This window comes from Silene latifolia, chromosome X, assembly GCF_048544455.1.
Source record: "Silene latifolia isolate original U9 population chromosome X, ASM4854445v1, whole genome shotgun sequence".
NCBI lineage: Eukaryota > Viridiplantae > Streptophyta > Magnoliopsida > Caryophyllales > Caryophyllaceae > Silene > Silene latifolia.
The window spans coordinates 221,718,459-221,735,860 of record NC_133537.1 but is presented as its reverse complement, the minus strand read 5'-3'; positions in this window follow the sequence as shown (position 1 = coordinate 221,735,860).

Sequence of the window (17,402 nt, the reverse complement as noted above, 5' to 3'; positions counted from 1 at the left end):
TGGACGTTGTGCAAGGCATTGAGTCGCCGTTCGTCTAGAAGAGTGAGCTGCTCGTACCTTCGACGGGTCCATTCCGCCTCAGGGACTTGACTCTCCAGTAGGATGCGTAGAGAAGGGACCTCTAACTCTACCGGTTGAACAGCCTCCATGCCATATGCTAGGTAGAAGGGTGTGGCGCCTGTCGGTGTTCGAATAGAGGTTCGGTATCCCCAGAGTGCGAATGGGAGTTTGCTCGGCCAATCGCGGTAGTTGTCTTGCATTTTCTTGATAATGGTGATAAGAGTTTTGTTAGCTGCCTCAACCGCTCCGTTGGTTTGGAGACGGTAGGGTGATGATCGATGTCGTTTGATTTTGTATTTGTCTAGCAAGGCCTGAGTTTCCGCCCGGAAGTGAGAGCCTTGATCGCTGATGATTTTGTATTTGTCCACTTGTTTGGCGGTCAAGATTGCATATGACTGCGCTTCCACCCATTTGGTGAAGTAGTCGATGGCGACGAGGACGAAACAATGCACCTTGGTGCCTACCGGGTTGACTTTCCCGATGATGTCGATGCCCCAGGTTGAGAAAGGCCAGGGTGAGGTCATTGTGTATAAAAGGGGTGGCGGTATGTGTTGTATGTTGGCGAAGATTTGGCAATTGTGGTAATGTTTGACGTAGTTACGGCAATCAGCTTCCATGGTGGTCCTGTAGTAACCTAGCCGCATGATTTTTCAGGTAAGCATCATTGCGCTCATGTGAGGGCCACATTCTCCGTCGTGGACCTCTCCCATGACTTTTTTGGCTTTGTGATGGTCAATGCAAAGGAGGAGAATTCCTTGGGGTGTTCTTTTGTAGAGTTGATTTTGGTTTATCACGAATTGTGATGCAAGTAAACGGATGGCTCTTTGTCCTCTTTGATCAGAGTTGGGAGGGAATTCGTTTTTGGTTTTGTAGTTGAGGATGGCTTGGTACCAAGGTTCATCATGGCTTTCCTCGTCGTCGTTGATGGCACAAATGTGAGCTGGCTCGCTCCTTCTCTCGACACAGAGGGGCATCGATGTCATGTCGTCAGTTATGTTGACGAGCGCGGCAAGTTTTGCCAGGGCATCAACAAATTGATTTTCCTCTCGTGGCAAGTGAAAATAGTCGATTTGGTCGAAGAACTCAGCCTCTTAATTGATCTTTGCTCGGTAGGGAGCTAAACTGTCACTTCGGATTTTCCATGACCCGGACACCTAATTGATGATTAGAGAGGAATCACCATGGACCCTCAATCTCTTGATGCCAAGTGTGATGGCTGCTTGTAGGCCGATGAGGCATGCTTCATATTCAGCGGCATTGTTGGTGACGGCGAAGTCCAGTTTGACCGAGATCGGAACATGTTCTCCCTCTGGCGATATTAGAAGGATTCCTACCCCAAAGCCTCTCAGATTAGATGCACCGTCAAAGTATAGGTCCCATGCATCGGAGTCGGCACAAAGGATGTCTTCGTCAGGAAGCGACCATGTGTCAGTCGTTAGATCCTCGTTGACGGGATTCTCTGCCATGAAATCGGCGACTGCTCTTCCCTTGATAACCTTGAGGGGTACAAACTTGAGATCAAACTCGGACAGCATGAGTTTCCACCTAGACAGCCTTCCGTTTAGTACGGGTTTTTCCAAGATATATTTAACCGGGTCCATCTTATAGTAGATATAGACCGTGTAGCTGAGCATGTAATGCCGCAGCTTCTTTGTTGACCATACTAGGGCAAGGTATGTCTTTTCCAGTTGGGTGTACCTTGTCTCGTACTCGATGAACTTTTTGCTGATGTAGTAGATGGCTCGTTCTTCGCCGTCGACTGTTTGTGCTAGCATAGCTCCCATGGCCGTGTTGGTAACAGTCAGGTATAGGGATAGAGGAATCCCCGGTTGAGGTGGCATGAGGACAGGAGGTTTGTATAGGATTTCCTTTATCCTGTCGAAGGCCTTTTCACAATCGTCGTCCCAATCGGTGTGATCGGAGGCGCGAAGTTTCTTGAATATTGGTTGACAAATCATGGTGAGCTTGGCAATGAAGCGGCTGATGTATTGGACCTGACCGAGAAATCCCCGAATCTCCTTCTCGTTCCTAGGCCGAGGCATTTGTTGAAGGGCATTGATTTTGGTTGGATCAATCTCAATGCCTCTTTTGCTGACGACATGTCCCAAGAGTTTTCCGGAGGTGACCCCGAATGCACACTTCTGAGGATTTAGTCTCATGTTATACTTCCGCAGACGAGCGAACAATTTTCGAAGGGCGTTGATGTGGCCGTCCCGTTCTCTTGATTTGACAATCATGTCATAGACATACACCTCTACCTCCTTGTGCATCATATCATGTAGGAGAGTGGTAGCGGTTCTTTGATAAGTAGCCCCGGCGTTGATGAGATCGAAGGGCATGACCGTGTAGCAGTATGTACCCCACTATGTAGTGAACGCAGTCTTGTGCATGTCTTCCTCAGCCATTTTAATTTGGTTTTATCCGGCATATCCGTCCATGAATGATAGGAGAGCATGTTCAGCAGTGTTGTCCACCAGAATGTCAACATGTGGCAAAGGGAAGTCGTCCTTTGGACTCGCCTTGTTCAGATCCCTGAAGTCGACGCAAACCCGAATTCTTCCGTCTTTCTTTGGTACGGGCACAATGATGTCCACTCAATCAAAGTATTCAGACACTTTGATGAAACCAGCCTTGAACTGTTTATCCACTTCATCCTTGATTTTTAGGGCCCATTCAGGACGCATCCGACGTAGCTTCTGCTTTACAGGTTTAGCTCCGGGCGTAATGGGTATCCGGTGCTTTGCAATTTCCCTGTCAATCCCAGGCATGTCTCTGTAGGACCAGGCGAATACGTCCTTGTATTCGTGGAGGAGGTCAATGAACTGTTGTTTTTCCGAGGGGTCCAGGGTTGTCCCTATCCTAAGTTCTTGAGGTGTGTTGTCGATTCCTACGTTAATAGGTTAGGTCTCGTCAATGATGGGGGTTCTGGTTTCCCGTTTGTCAGTTTCTTTGGCTAAGTGAGGTGGGTAGTCACTCAAGTCAAATTCCTCATAGTCATTCAGAATTGCATTGCAGTTAAATTGAGACAAGTCATAAGCAAACTTAGCGTTCATTAAGTTGACACGAGCGAAAAGCTCGGAGAGGACATACATCTCATGGTCGGTTAGAGGCGACGCAGCAGAGGAGGTGGCCCCTGGAACAGGCTCCAGGTTGTCACCTTTCATGGGAGTGGGGGTGACCCTAGTAGACTCAGCCTCTAAATCGGCCACGACCTTGTGATATAATCGTGGGAAGGGGACCTTGACTGGGACATCAGGAGTGTTAGGAGCTATGACAAACTTTAACTCCAACTCAGACTCAGATTCAGATTCTTCTTCGCTTCCCTCTTTGAACATAGGGCCTTCTCCAGTTGTGATCTTGAGAATGCGGCCTTGGCGATCTGTCCACTTGACGGTCTTCCTCCACCCTTGTGTAGCTTTCTCCGGGTCAGTGTCGGAGATCAAGGCAGTTGGGTCAAACTGATTGTCCTTCAGGGCGGTGTTGATGATGTCCTCATAGTCGAGATGCTTGATGTTATCTTCTCCAAAGAGGAGAGTGACAGCTTGTCCATCGAGGCATGACGACGGCTTAGACTCGGTTGATGCAGTTTCAGTGTTATCGGGGATGAAGTAGCAGTCCTGGAAGACTTCCACACCCGGGTATCTGGCCTTGGCCACAGAGTCATAGATCGGCTCTGGAAAGCCATGTTAGAGCTCTGATTCTCCCTCGGGGACAAAGTATCCATTGAGGGTCAGATGATAAGGACGGAGGATAACTCCGTGCTTCTTGCGTTTTCGAACTAGGAGGTTCATCTCCTGGATATCTTCATCGGTAGGCTCGTATCCCAGTCCGAAGGGAATGTTGGGGACCTTAGCCTGTTTCAAAGGAGGTAAGGTGCTCTTCAGTGGATGGACGGGCAAACCTGGGAAGTAACCTCGGTGCATCATAATGCGGTTGACTGTGAGGTTGGCAAACAGGTCACAATCAAAGAGTGTTGATTCATCAGTTATGCATTCAAAGCTTGGAATCCCCACATTTCGTTATCATCTTCCTCAATGGTCTGGGAGGCTATTCCCTTTCTCATGACAGCTTTGATCGGGGAAGCAGGAATTGTGATTGTTTTCCCGTTGAAGGGGACCCTGATTTTCTGGTGGAGAGTCGAGGTAACTGCCTTGACGACGTGAATCCAGGGACGTCCCAGGAGCATATTGAAAGAGGCGTCGATGTCGACTACCTAAAAACTGGTTTGCCTTTCCAGCGGTCCGGTTGCGACAGTCAGAGTGATGAGCCCCGCGACCTTGCGACAAGTGCCGTCGTAGGCGCGTACTCCTTGGTTTGTCGGGACCAAATCAGATTCCTTAATACCCAGCTTGTGAGCAGTCTTGAGGGGAATGACATTCATCGCGGATCCATCATCCACAAGGACCATAGGCACATTCTTCTTGAGACATTGTACGGTAATGTACAGGGCAAGGTTATGATTGGCTCCGAAGGGAGGGATATCTTCGTCAGAGAAGACAACTGGGTTGTTCAAGTCAGGGGCGTCCCTTGTCATATGTGCCACTATTCTTCAGGGGAAGAGGTTGAGGGCACAGTTAGTTTTCCCAAGGCCTGTAGCAAAGCCTGTCGATGTTCAAAGGATGTTGCGATCAGTTGCCAGATCGAGATCTCGGCTTTTGCCTTCTGAAGCTGTTTGAGGATTGAATTCTCAGGGGCCTTTGGTTGAGTGTCTACTTCCAGGACAACTTGGTCGTTTGTGCGGATAACGTCATTGCACATACACTTGTACGGACAAGTGGGAGCTTGTTGGGGCTGGTGTCCTTAACAGTTAGTGTAAGGACTTATAAATCTCTAAAAGGATCAAAGGGTATACTTTTGTATCATAATCAGTTGGTCCACGTTTATCAATAACGGTTGGCTTGCTAGATAAGTTTGACGTTATTGTCATACAGATGGCGGTGATCAACTGGTCCCTAAAAGTCACACCTATAGGATACGTTTGAGAAATGTGACGGTATGAAAATACAGTCATGTAGATGCCAAATTTGACTAACCAGTTAGTCTGAGTTATTTGACTATTAATTAGTCAAAAATGTGATGCTGAGATATTCTATTTAATACGGATTAAATAAAAATGGCTAAGACGAATTTAACGATTAATTCGTAAAATTGAATATAAACGATTTATATTTGATTAATGTATATTGAATATAATTATACAATATTGTCTTTGTCGGACATGTATTAATAATTCAACTAATCCGTATTATTAGTTGATGCTTTAATAACCGATAACCGATGACGATTTATAATTAAACCGTGTCATATACATTTAGCGCATTTCGGGTCGTACCACGAGTTTAAGTGAAGAGGAAATGGAAAAGCCCATTTCTCTTCCTCTCACTCGGTTTGGCCGAGATTAGGAGAACAAAAGGAGAGCTTCTCCTCTTGCTTAACCTAATTGTCATTTGCTAAAACAAATTAGGGTTTTGGGAATTGTCTCTCTCAAAATTCTAGATCTCTCATCTAACCAAAACTCACAAAACAATCCTCTCGATATTGCAAGGTAATTAGAGGATTCATTCTAGCACAAGGGCATTTCTCGGACAATCTTGGGTGCAACAATTAGGAGGAGATCTACCTTGATCTCTCATTGCCATTTTGCACTAGGACCGAAGGTTATTTCTATTGCTTAATCGTTCTTCGTTATATTTCGTTTATGACTATTTTTCACATGTTAAATTTACGTTATAATCCTTAATTTTAAAGGGTCTTATACGGATATTACCCTACAAGTGGTAACAGAGCGAGGCCACGTAAATTTTCTATGTGTTTTTCATCAAACGAAATGGATCGATTAATTTTTGATGCAAAATTTTCTCACGGCTGAAAATTTTTTTTCCCTCGGCATTTTTTTTTTTTTTGCTTTTTTGCTACGTTTTTTGTGCCTTGGGATCCGTGTCAAGTTTACACGGTGATGTTTGTCTTTTGTTTTGTTTTCATTTTCGATCTTTGCATATTGTATTGTAATCGATATTCATTGCAATATGTTAAAGATCGATCAAAATGATTGCATAAAATTTCGTGTGGCATTTTTTTTGTCTCGGCCAGTTTGTTTTAGAAAACCGTGTGGCCTTCATGAACACGGCCTGTTTTTCTGTTTTTTGCATCGTTATGCGTGCCACACAATTTTTGTTAGATCATTCGATCTCTTGTTTTCAATCGTTCTTCACATGTTGTAATTTTAACCGATAATGATTGCAATATGTTGAAGATGTAACAATTGTAGTTTGATTTCTATACGGATTAGATTAAAATTACAATTGTGTTTTATCAAACCGTTTTGTTTTGATCTCTTGTTGCTCTCGTTTTAAAGCCGATTGATTTTTTTTTTTGGCCCTTTGAGGCCCTCGGCATTTTGCCTTATAAAAAAAAAAAAATTTCCTTTCTCGCATATCTTGTTCACGTCAAAGAAGATGCGAAGAGAAAAAAATTTGTTTGTTTTTTTTCTTTCGGCCAATTTTGCATAAAACGGTTTTATGCTCTCGCTTGATAGTGAAACGGTTTACCCACGAACAATCAAATTACTTTAAAACGATTTAAAGTAACGGATTATCTCGGATTAAAATTAACTTGACTAAAGCGGTTTTGTCATATAATTTTAATTATCTTTGGTGGTTTGGATAAATTTAACATAATTACGGAATTATGTCACGAATAAATTTAATTTAGTTGATGCATTTTATTTATCGTTCTAGTTTAATTTTGAATGCTTTTAATTACGTATTTATTTATTTTGCAAACGGTTGTAACTTAGTGTGGCCTTAGTAGAACGTGTTACCGTAATGATGGAACACGGACTTGGTTGTATTTTGAGATCTCGTATCTCCATTTTTATTTCTTTTAATTACAGTTTTTATTTAGAATGTAAATAGGTTTATATTTGTAAATTTTAAATTGTAATCTTTGAGAAGACCAAAGATGGAGACCGGATGCTCACTCCCGCTACATGGATCAAGATGGAACATCAAGACAAGCTTCTCGGGTCCAACGGTGGATTCCAAAGTTGTTTTATGTTCTTTTTATTAGGATAGGCCACACTAGGAATTTTTATTTACGTATTGCATTCTTTTATTTATTTTTCGTAACGATAATATGCATCATTTTCCGCCTAAAAAAAAAAAAACCAAACCACCTAATTATTGCATGAAAACTGACACATATAGAGGTCACGAGTTAGTTTTCTTTGACATTCTCATGTCACACGTTTTTAAGCCATCACCCAAATTAATTCATTCACGCAGACGCTAGTTATTCGTTCACTTAATATGAATTATAATTTAGTTGATGGGATCTTCCTCGTACAAACAAAAATTGAGAACGGTCTTTATAGGTCAAACTCCAATGAGTCCCTTCTTCGTCGGTAGGCATAATATGACCCCTTCTACGTCGGGTAAGTTGGAATCGATTGACCTATTTTATCTCAACACTATGATCACTCGTACGATCCTGTGATTATGGTGGACTATAGATAGGATTTACAGAAATCTATCGACCAAGAGTTCTTACGGAAGAATTAGCTAAACAGTTAGCTTATCAATTTACAGAAATTGAGTCTTGGGATCACTTGCATCATTCTTGAGGGAGATCAATTATGCAAGTGCGAGAGTCTACACGTTAAAATGAATTTTTAAATAGACTTAAATCACCTCGATGAGTTGCTATTTCGTTTTTGTTTTTCTTTCTTTTTCAGTGTAGATCACGAACTTTTAAACTGCTAATAACAAATGGCTGGTTCTACTGATAACCCAATGCCAAGTGCCACATTGGACCGTGAGTCCTGGCTTCGCATCTTCATGAATCGGATGAATCGGTCTACTCGATCAAGAATGATGGATCAAACTTCGCGGACCGGGAGGCTCATTACGGAATCTTTGCCGCCGCTGGCGACGAAGCTCAAATATCTATTAGAGCCCATCCCGGCAAAACCCAGTCCCACGGCTAGAGTCACTTGAAATCACCAAGTTTAATGATTTTTGTATGGAAGCGGGTGCGATTAAAAACGTACTCATTTTTGCAATGGAACCCAATTTGCAGAAACGCTTCATAGCCCATGGTGCGAACAAGATTTTTACCACGCTCACCAAGGAATTCTCGAAAGCACCGAGAATCGTGACCTATGAGCATGCCACTCGCTTCTTTGATGCGAGACTCGAGAAAGGGCCAACCGGTTAGCCCACACATTCTCAAAGCATGATTGAGAATGTCGAGAAGTGAGACCTTTGATTGTAAGATCGGCGAGAACATTGTGATCGACCGCATGCTTCACTCACTCCACGATGGTTTTTCGCAATTTAGAGCGAATTATTATATGAATGATTTGAAGAAAAGTCCCCATGAATCGCACTCCCTTCTCGTATGCAGACGAGAAGGACATGAAGTTCAAGGGGAGCTTGAAACAAGATGTTCTCGTTGTGACAAACAAGGGGAAAGGTAAGGGCAAAGCTCAGGCAAACCTAGAAGTAGGTAAACCGAAGTTCAAGAAGTCGGGTCCAGGTAAGAGTGGGCCTGGTGAGTCGAGCACCTCATCAGGCGCGACAAAGAGCAAAACCGAAAACATGGAATGCCATCACTGCCACAAGATCGGGCATTGGAGGCGCACATGTCCTGTTTACCATGAGGACATAAAAGCAGGTCGCGTTAAACCTGTTGGTATGTCTTCTTCTTCTACTTTTATTCATATGATTGAGATTAACCACGCAAGTTACGGAACTTGGGTACTTGATACTGGTTGTGGTTCTCATCTGTGTAATCATGTGCAGGGCCTCCGAAATCTCGAGCCTCTCGTAAAGGGTGAGGTTGACCTGCGTGTCGGGAATGGAGCAAGAGTGGCTGCCGTCTCGAGGGGAACATATGTGATCCAGCTTCCTAGCGGATTTGAGTTATTTTTATATAACTCGCTATTATGTACCAGTCTTTCCAAAAACATTATTTCATTTTCGCACTTGACAAACTTGGTTTTTCATTTGTAATAGAGAATAATACTTGCATTTTCTCATTACACGATATGATTTATGGCAAGGCAGTCTCCATGAATGGAATTTATGTTTTAGATCAGACCACCGAAATATTACACGTAATGAATAAAAAGTTAAAGGTTGGTGACAAAGATCAAACGTATCTATGGCACTGCCGTATGGGACACATTAATGAAAACGCGTAAAACAGCTCATTAAAAATGGAGCTATCTCGGCCTTTGATTTTCAATCATTTGGCACGTGTGAATCATGTCTCATCGGTAAGATGACTCGTATTTCCTTCAAAGGTGTTGGAATGCGCGCTGCTGACCTATTAGGACTCATACACACGGATGTATGTGGACCTATATCAATCACCGCACGAGAAGGCTATAGGTATTTCATCACTTTCACGGACGATTTAAGTAGATATGGCTATGTCTACTTATTGAAGCACAAAAGTGAATCCTTTGAGAAATTCAAAGAATACCAAAATAGGGTACTGAACCTACTTGGTAGAAAGATTAAAACACTACGTTCGGATCGTGGTGGCGAGTATCTTTCTCACGAGTTTGATCAACACCTCAAAGACTGTGGATTGCCTTACGATTAACTCCACCTGGAACACCTCAATTGAATGGTGTGTCCGAACGGAGAAATCGAACACTACTTGATATGGTTCGATCCATGATGAGTCACACCGTGTTGCCCGACTCATTGTGGGGTTATGCTCTTCTGTCACCGCTCTAATACTTAACCGAAGTCCGTCTAAAGTCATTGACAAGACTCCATATGAACTATAGAAGGGAACGGTCCCTAACTTGTCCTTTATACGGGTTTGGGGCTGCGAGGCTTATGTCAAGTGGAGACACGAGGATAAGCTCGGCCCGCGATCGGTCAAGACATACTTTATAGGTTATCCTAAAGGAACACTTGGTCATTACTTCTATTCGCCAACCGAACAACGTGTTTTTGTTGCGGCTAGTGCGACATTCTTAGAGAAGGAATTTCTCGAAATGCAAAGAGTGATAGAACCTTCGAACCGCTTCTGAGATTCCAAACCAAGTACCGAGCAACTATTGGAGGAACCTATTCCTTCAATCCCTACTGCGTCAACATTCCCGAGGAACCTAGGAGGTCGGGAAGAGTCTCTATTCCTCCAGGCAGATACATTGGTATGGTCGAGGAACATGACATAGATGACGTTCTACTCTTAACGAGTAGTGAACCCGCAACCTATAAAGGTGCCATGACTAGTTCCGACTCAAAGCTATGGCTTGAGGCCATGCAATCCGAGATGGACTCTATGTGTGAGAACAACGTATGGGATCTTGTTGACTTACCTGCTAAGGTTCGTCCCCTTCAATGCAAATGGCTTTACAAGATAAAGCATTCTGTGGAAGGTCAACAAGATATCTATAAAGCACGACTAGTTGCTAAAGGTTTCACCCAAGTGCCAGGTTTGCACTACGATGAAATTTTTGCACCCGTAGTCATGCTGCTTTCCATTCGGATTATCTTAGCGATCGCCGCTTTTCATGACTATGAAATTTGGCAAATGGATGTGAAAACCGCCTTCTTAAACGGCTTTTTGGAGGAAGAGTTGTACATGGTACAACCCGAAGGTTTCATCGATCCACAACATCCTAAGAAAGTGTGCGAGCTTAAGCGTTCCATTTATGGACTTAAGCAAGCATCTCGGAGTTGGAATCATCGCTTCGACCAAGTGATTAAAGAAAATGGATTTACTCGATCGGTCGAGGAACCATGTCTTTATATCAAGTCGAGTGGGAGCAAGATTGTCTTCCTAATATTGTATGTCGATGACATACTCCTGATTGGGAATGACATACCTCTCTTAACTTCGGTGAAAGTATGGTTGAAAAACCATTTCCAGATGAAAGATATGGGAGAGGCACAAAGAATTCTAGGCATCCGTATCTATCGAGATAGATCACGACGGATGCTATCTCTCGTCAGAGTCTTACATAGACAAAGTCCTAGAGAGATTCAAAGATGACTAACTCCAAGAAGGGGTTTCTTCCCATGGCTCCGTGGGTGCATTTGAGCAAGTCTCGGGCACCGAGACACCGAAGAGAAAGAGCGCATGGCACGGATACCCTATGCCTCGGCAATAGGATCTATCATGTATGCCATGATATGCACACGTCCGGACGTGGCATATGCATTGAGTATGACAATTCGATTCCAACAAAGATCCAGGTGAACCACATTGGCTGGGCATCAAGAACATTCTTAAGTACCTACGGAGGACTAAAGATTGGGCATTGACTTATGGAGGCGAACAAAATCTATGCGCAACCTGTTCACGAGATGCTAGCTTCCAAACGGATCGAGATGACTCGAAATCTCGATCCGGATTCGTTTTTACTCTTAATGGCGCTGCGATCACCGGAAGAGTTCAAAACAAACTGTTACAGCAGATTCTACGACTAAGTCCGAGTACTATGCCGCGTCTGAAGCTACAAAGGAAGCGATATGGATGCGTCAATTCTTACATGGGCTCTCAGTAGTGCCTAGTTCGAATGACCCGATCACCATCTATTGCGACAATAGTGGTGCCATCTTCCAAGCTAAGGAGCCAAAGTCTAGCAACAAGTCTAGACATGTACAACGGAAAGCTCATCTAATCCGAGATTACGTGGAGCAAAAGGAAGTAGTGATAGAAAAGATGGCTACGATGATAACATAGCAGATCCTCTCACTAAAGCATTACGACAAGATAAGCATGAAGGGCATGTTAATTCCATGGGAATTAAACGTGTTCCTAAGTTGTAGTACTCTTTTATGGATTAGATTCATTCCCTTTTGTACTCTATACGACATCATCGTTTTGATATTTTATATATATTTTGTTTTTTCATGTGGATTTGTACGACAAATTTTGAACACCACAAAGTGAACTGAACGAACATTATATTTTTTTCAGTCCTTAATTGCCCACATGAGCTGATAACTCGGCAATTATTTTGTGACGTTGGTTGATGGTGGGTTCAACGAGCCATAAGTCAACCGGTTGACTGACCAATCACAGAGGCGATTTATACGGATATTTCGTAGGACACAATTGTGACATCGACGTGGAGTCCTAAATGTTTTATAACATTCGGTGCCCGGTCGTGGATAGGACTTCCATGGTGATCCTAAGAGTCGATTCTTTTGACTATCGACCGTCTCTTGAGACTAAGGCAGATTTTGGGTGACTTTGGTTTCTTTCTCACGGTCATCCGTAATAGGGGGCCAAGTAGATGGTTTTGGTCATTTCATGCTGCGCTTAGATCGGAAGGAGTTCGAGTTGAAGGAAATATTCAGCCTTTATCGGTACTCGATATTTCTCGGGGCCACTCGAGGAGTCAGAATCGAAATGCATGGCCATGCTCGGATACGGATTCGTTTTATCGGTTAAGTTACTCTCTAGTCGGGGAAACCACTCTTGATCCAGATCGATTGTAAAATACGACCTTTGTGGATCCAGATCTGCAAATTGTTTTACATTGAGTGGGAGAAATTTTAAATGAATATGAGAATCGGTTATCGCACATACACTTGTACGGACAAGTGGGAGTTTGTTGGAGCTTGTGTCCTCCAGTTAGTGCGGATAACGTCATTGCACATACACTTGTACGGACAAGTGGGAGCTTGTTGGGGCTGGTGTCCTTAACAGTTAGTGCAAGGACTTATAAATCTCTAAAAGGATCAAAGGGTATACTTTTGTATCATAATCAGTTGGTCCACGTTTATCAATAACGGTTGGCTTGCTAGATAAGTTTGACGTTATTGTCATACAGATGGCGGTGATCAACTGGTCCCTAAAAGTCACACCTATAGGATACATTTGAGAAATGTGACGGTATGAAAATACAGATCATGTAGATGCCAAATTTGACTAACCATTAGTCGAGTTATTTGACTATTAATTAGTCAAAAATGTGATCTTTGAGATATTCTATTTAATACGGATTAAATAAAAATGGCTAAGACGAATTTAACAATTAATTCGTAAATTGAATATAAACGATTTATATTTGATTAATGTATATTGAATATAATTATACAATATTGTCTTTGTCGGATATGTATTAATAATTCAACTAATCCGTATTATTAGTTGATGCTTTAATAACCGATAACCGATGACGATTTATAATTAAACCGTGTCATATACATTTAGCGCATTTCGGGTCGTACCACGAGTTTAAGTGAAGAGGAAATGGAAAAGCCCATTTCTCTTCCTCTCACTCGGTTTGGCCGAGATTAGGAGAACAAAAGGAGAGCTTCTCCTCTTGCTTAACCTAATTGTCATTTGCTAAAACAAATTAGGGTTTTGGGAATTGTCTCTCTCAAAATTCTAGATCTCTCATCTAACCAAAACTCACAAAACAATCCTCTCGATATTGCAAGGCAATTAGAGGATTCATTCTAGCACAAGGGCATTTCTCGGACAATCTTGGGTGCAACAATTAGGAGGAGATCTACCTTGATCTCTCATTGCCATTTTGCACTAGGACCGAAGGTTATTTCTATTGCTTAATCGTTCTTCGTTATATTTCGTTTATGACTATTTTTCACATGTTAAATTTACGTTATAATCCTTAATTTTAAAGGGTCTTATACGGATATTACCCTACATGTTGTTGGAACGACCGTTGGATTGTTCGGGTTCTGATAGGGGCGTCCGGACCGGGTAAGGTGATCGATCTCTTTTGCCCGTTTCTCTTTCTCTGGGACGATGTAGACATCTTCAACGTCGTCTCTCCAGATGTCGTTGATTTCAGGATCTCGAAGGCACCTTGGAGGGCTATTTCTTGGTGGGCAGTTTTTGTGAGGGATATTTTTGTGAGGGTAATTTTTGTGAGGGTAGTTTTTGTGGGTTTGATTATTGTGAGGATGATTATTGTGAGGTGCATGCCAGAATGGTTGCGGAAGCAATCCATCCTGGTGAGGGTAATTTTGGGCGCTCGGGGGACTCTCCCTCGGGCGTGGTGGTGGAGGATTGAAGATAAGCCGGCGGTAGGCATCGTCAAGTCGGGTAATCCTCTCGGAGAGGCTGGCTATGGCTTCCTCAACCTGTTGGAACATGGTGAGCATAGTTGCGGCACTAAACCCAAATACCCCGTCTGAGGGATCTTTCTCCAAGGCATTCACCTTGTCATCAACTGGCAGGATGAGGTGTGAGCAGTCCAGAGTTGGCTCATCGTTGGAGATGGCGTGGATTCCCATAGGATTTGTTTTGTTGTTTGGCTTAGTCGGCGGGGGTAAAGGCAATTCCCCTTTCTCAATCATGTCTTGGATGATGTGTTTGAGTTTGAACCAGGTCTCTGTATCATGCCCTTTCCCTTGATGGTACTAACAATAGGCATTGGGGTTCCAGAAGCGGGATTTCTTAGCATCGGTCGGATCCGGGGTGGGTCCAATTGGTTGTAATTTTCCCTGGTCCATGAGCCTCTTCAGAGCACTTGCGTAAGTTGACCCTATATTAGTGAACACTCTCTGGGGGCGCTCAGCTCTCTTAGCAGATGGTTCAACGAGGTTGACCTCATCGATCTTGTTTGTTTGGCCGTAAGGGCGAGACCCAGTTGAGGTGGATCCTTGGTAGTCTCTGCCAGGAGTCTTGGCCAAGACACCCTTCCGGAGGTCATCGTCAATGCGTGTCCCTAGAATTTGCAGATCTTGGAAGGTCTTGATATTTTGGTACCTCAGTAAGTTGGCATACACTGAGCGGAGATTTTTGACGAACGTTTCCACCAAAGTTGATTCACTTGGCTTGCTGACCAACTGAGTACTTACCCTCCTCCAACGGGTTAAGAACTCGGTGAATCCCTCCTTGTCGTTCTGGGTTAGGACCTCAAGGGTACGGGTATTAGCTTGGATTTCAACATTATCAGCGTATTGCTTAGCAAATTCAACTGCGACCTCATCCCAGGTAGTAAGGTTTTTCGAATCAAGGGAGTAATACCACTGACGAGGGATCGGTTCCAAAGAGGACGGAAAGATCCGGGTGAAAAATTCATGTTTGACCCCTTTAATGGCCATGTAGTCTTTCAAGGCACGGATATAATTGAGCGGGTATTCCACTCCTTTGAACTTAGGTACATCAATTAGGGTAAAGTTGTCAGGTAATTGATCCCCAACAGGTTCGAACCTTTGGTTGTTCTCAAGATGGATCTTGTTACCCCGGGCTAGGAGTTGTTCTTCCAAGAGCTTTAGCCTCTTCTCAGTTTCAGTCAGAGGTGGAGTATTATGTTCTCCAGTTTCCTTGTTTTCTAGGGCGTCGATACGGGTCTCGACGCGATCCAGGGTGGCCTTAAGAGCGGTGAGCAGGCTGGCTAGCTGATCAGTCGTGACATCTCTGTTGTTATCATTGTTGTTGTTGTTGACAGACGAAGTTGAAGACGGGGCCATGGCTCTGAGGCAGAAAAACGGCTCACATTACAACTCAATCCGACACGGTTCAAAGACCAAACGCAGACAACACAAAGGACGAGACAAAGATCAGACTCAAAAAGACGAGGGTGATCGTGTGTGGTCCCTCGGTGCTGACTCGATTTATGACGTGACGGTGTTGACCGAACTTTTAACACGTGTCCAGCATAGCGGTGCGACGCCATTGGACGGGTCTCGTGGTGAGACGACTCAAAAGTAAAGAACCATAAGTACGTTTGCTTCGACTCGATAGACACGAGGCAGAATTGGAATGGTGGACTGAAGTTTTCGAAAATAGAAATTTTCAAAAAGATTCATTTGTCACTTTGCGGACGGCTTCCGAAGATAGAGATCTCCGTAAGTCGGTCAGTTGAAAGGGTTGTCTTAAGTTTATTTGCAAAAGACGGTTTTGAGTTTGAATCGGCTCGGAAAACAGTGTATTGTTTCCCAAGACGGTTTTGAAATTCAAAATTGTATGTTTTGAAAATTGAGTTTGAAATGTTTGAAGAGGTCTCGGGGACGGTGCATGGTCCTCGGGATCTCGAAAGTGTCTCGAAAAAAGGGTGTGTGCTTTTATCGAGTTTTGAAAGAGCCATTGTCGGCGCGAGACGGGTTAAAGTCCGTGTCGAGACTCGGCGATTACAACGGCGTAAAAATGTAATTTGAAATGGTTGCAGAGAACCGAGTTTGAAAATCAATATTACGACGGCCTAGAAAGGCGTGTTGAACTGGTTATAAAAAAACGGGTTTGAAAATCGTCATTATGACGGCCTAGAAAGGCGTGTTGAAATGGTTATAAAAACCGAGTTTGAAAATCGTCATTACGACGGCCTAGAAAGACGTGTTGAAATGGTTATAAAAACCGAGTTTGAAAATCGTCATTGCGACGGCCTAGAAAGGCGCGCAACGGTCGGCAAAAGACCGAGGTTTGAAACGGCCATTATAACGGCGAAAAAAGTTGTTTTTGAAAGTTTGAAAATGACACGGAAGGACTTATGATCAAGTAGCACATAAGCACTCACAGTTCATTATATTATGCATTATGCTGACACGGGTTTTGGCTTAGAAGGGTGGGTTACACACCAAGCAATCAAATCCCGATTTGCGAGAGGGATACCAATCCAAACAAAATGTGTAAGGAGGGTGCCCTAGCCTCGTGCTCGAAAGTGATGAAAGCTCTTTGACGAAACAGAAATGTGTAACGTCAATGGTATGCTTGACTCAATCGGGATTCGAAACGCGGGGATGACAAAACTCACGCCAACGAGACAAGCCAATTGGTCGATGAAGGTTAGGTTGTGGGCCCGGACAAGGAACCTGAACGTGACCGTGACCGTAATATCAATTAATGCATTCCAACCAAGACCTCATTCGAGTCTCACCATCTAGGGATCACAAAGACGTAAGTGTCCTAGTTCTTCCCAATGGAGTCGCCAATCTGTGGACATGGGCCACGTCTCGGTCTACGGATTTGGGCCGCCTACCGGTCCATAGTCACGGGCCACCTGCACACCAAGCCAACCTGTGGACGTACAGCGGTCTTTTGAAAGCCACGCTCGGCGGCGTAAAAATGCTTTCGACCGGATCATTTTAGATCGGTCGATTTCGTCTCGGTAAGGGTCTCGAAACGATTAGAGATATTCGGAGTCGCCACCAAGCATTTGTGGGATGCTTGGAACCCGTTCGAAATCCACTTTATACCTCGGTCAAATCAAAGCACAAAGCAGCATTTGACATAGGTACTAAAGATAAGGAAATCGTCCCTCTTTAGCATCCTATTTCTAGAATGACTCTCGTACGCCCTGGATAAGGTCGTCCACTATCCAAAGTTTCTGAGTAAGAGTTGAAGGTACGTATTGGGAAGCCTTTTAATCAGACACCCAATCCCGCCCGCGGTAGCGG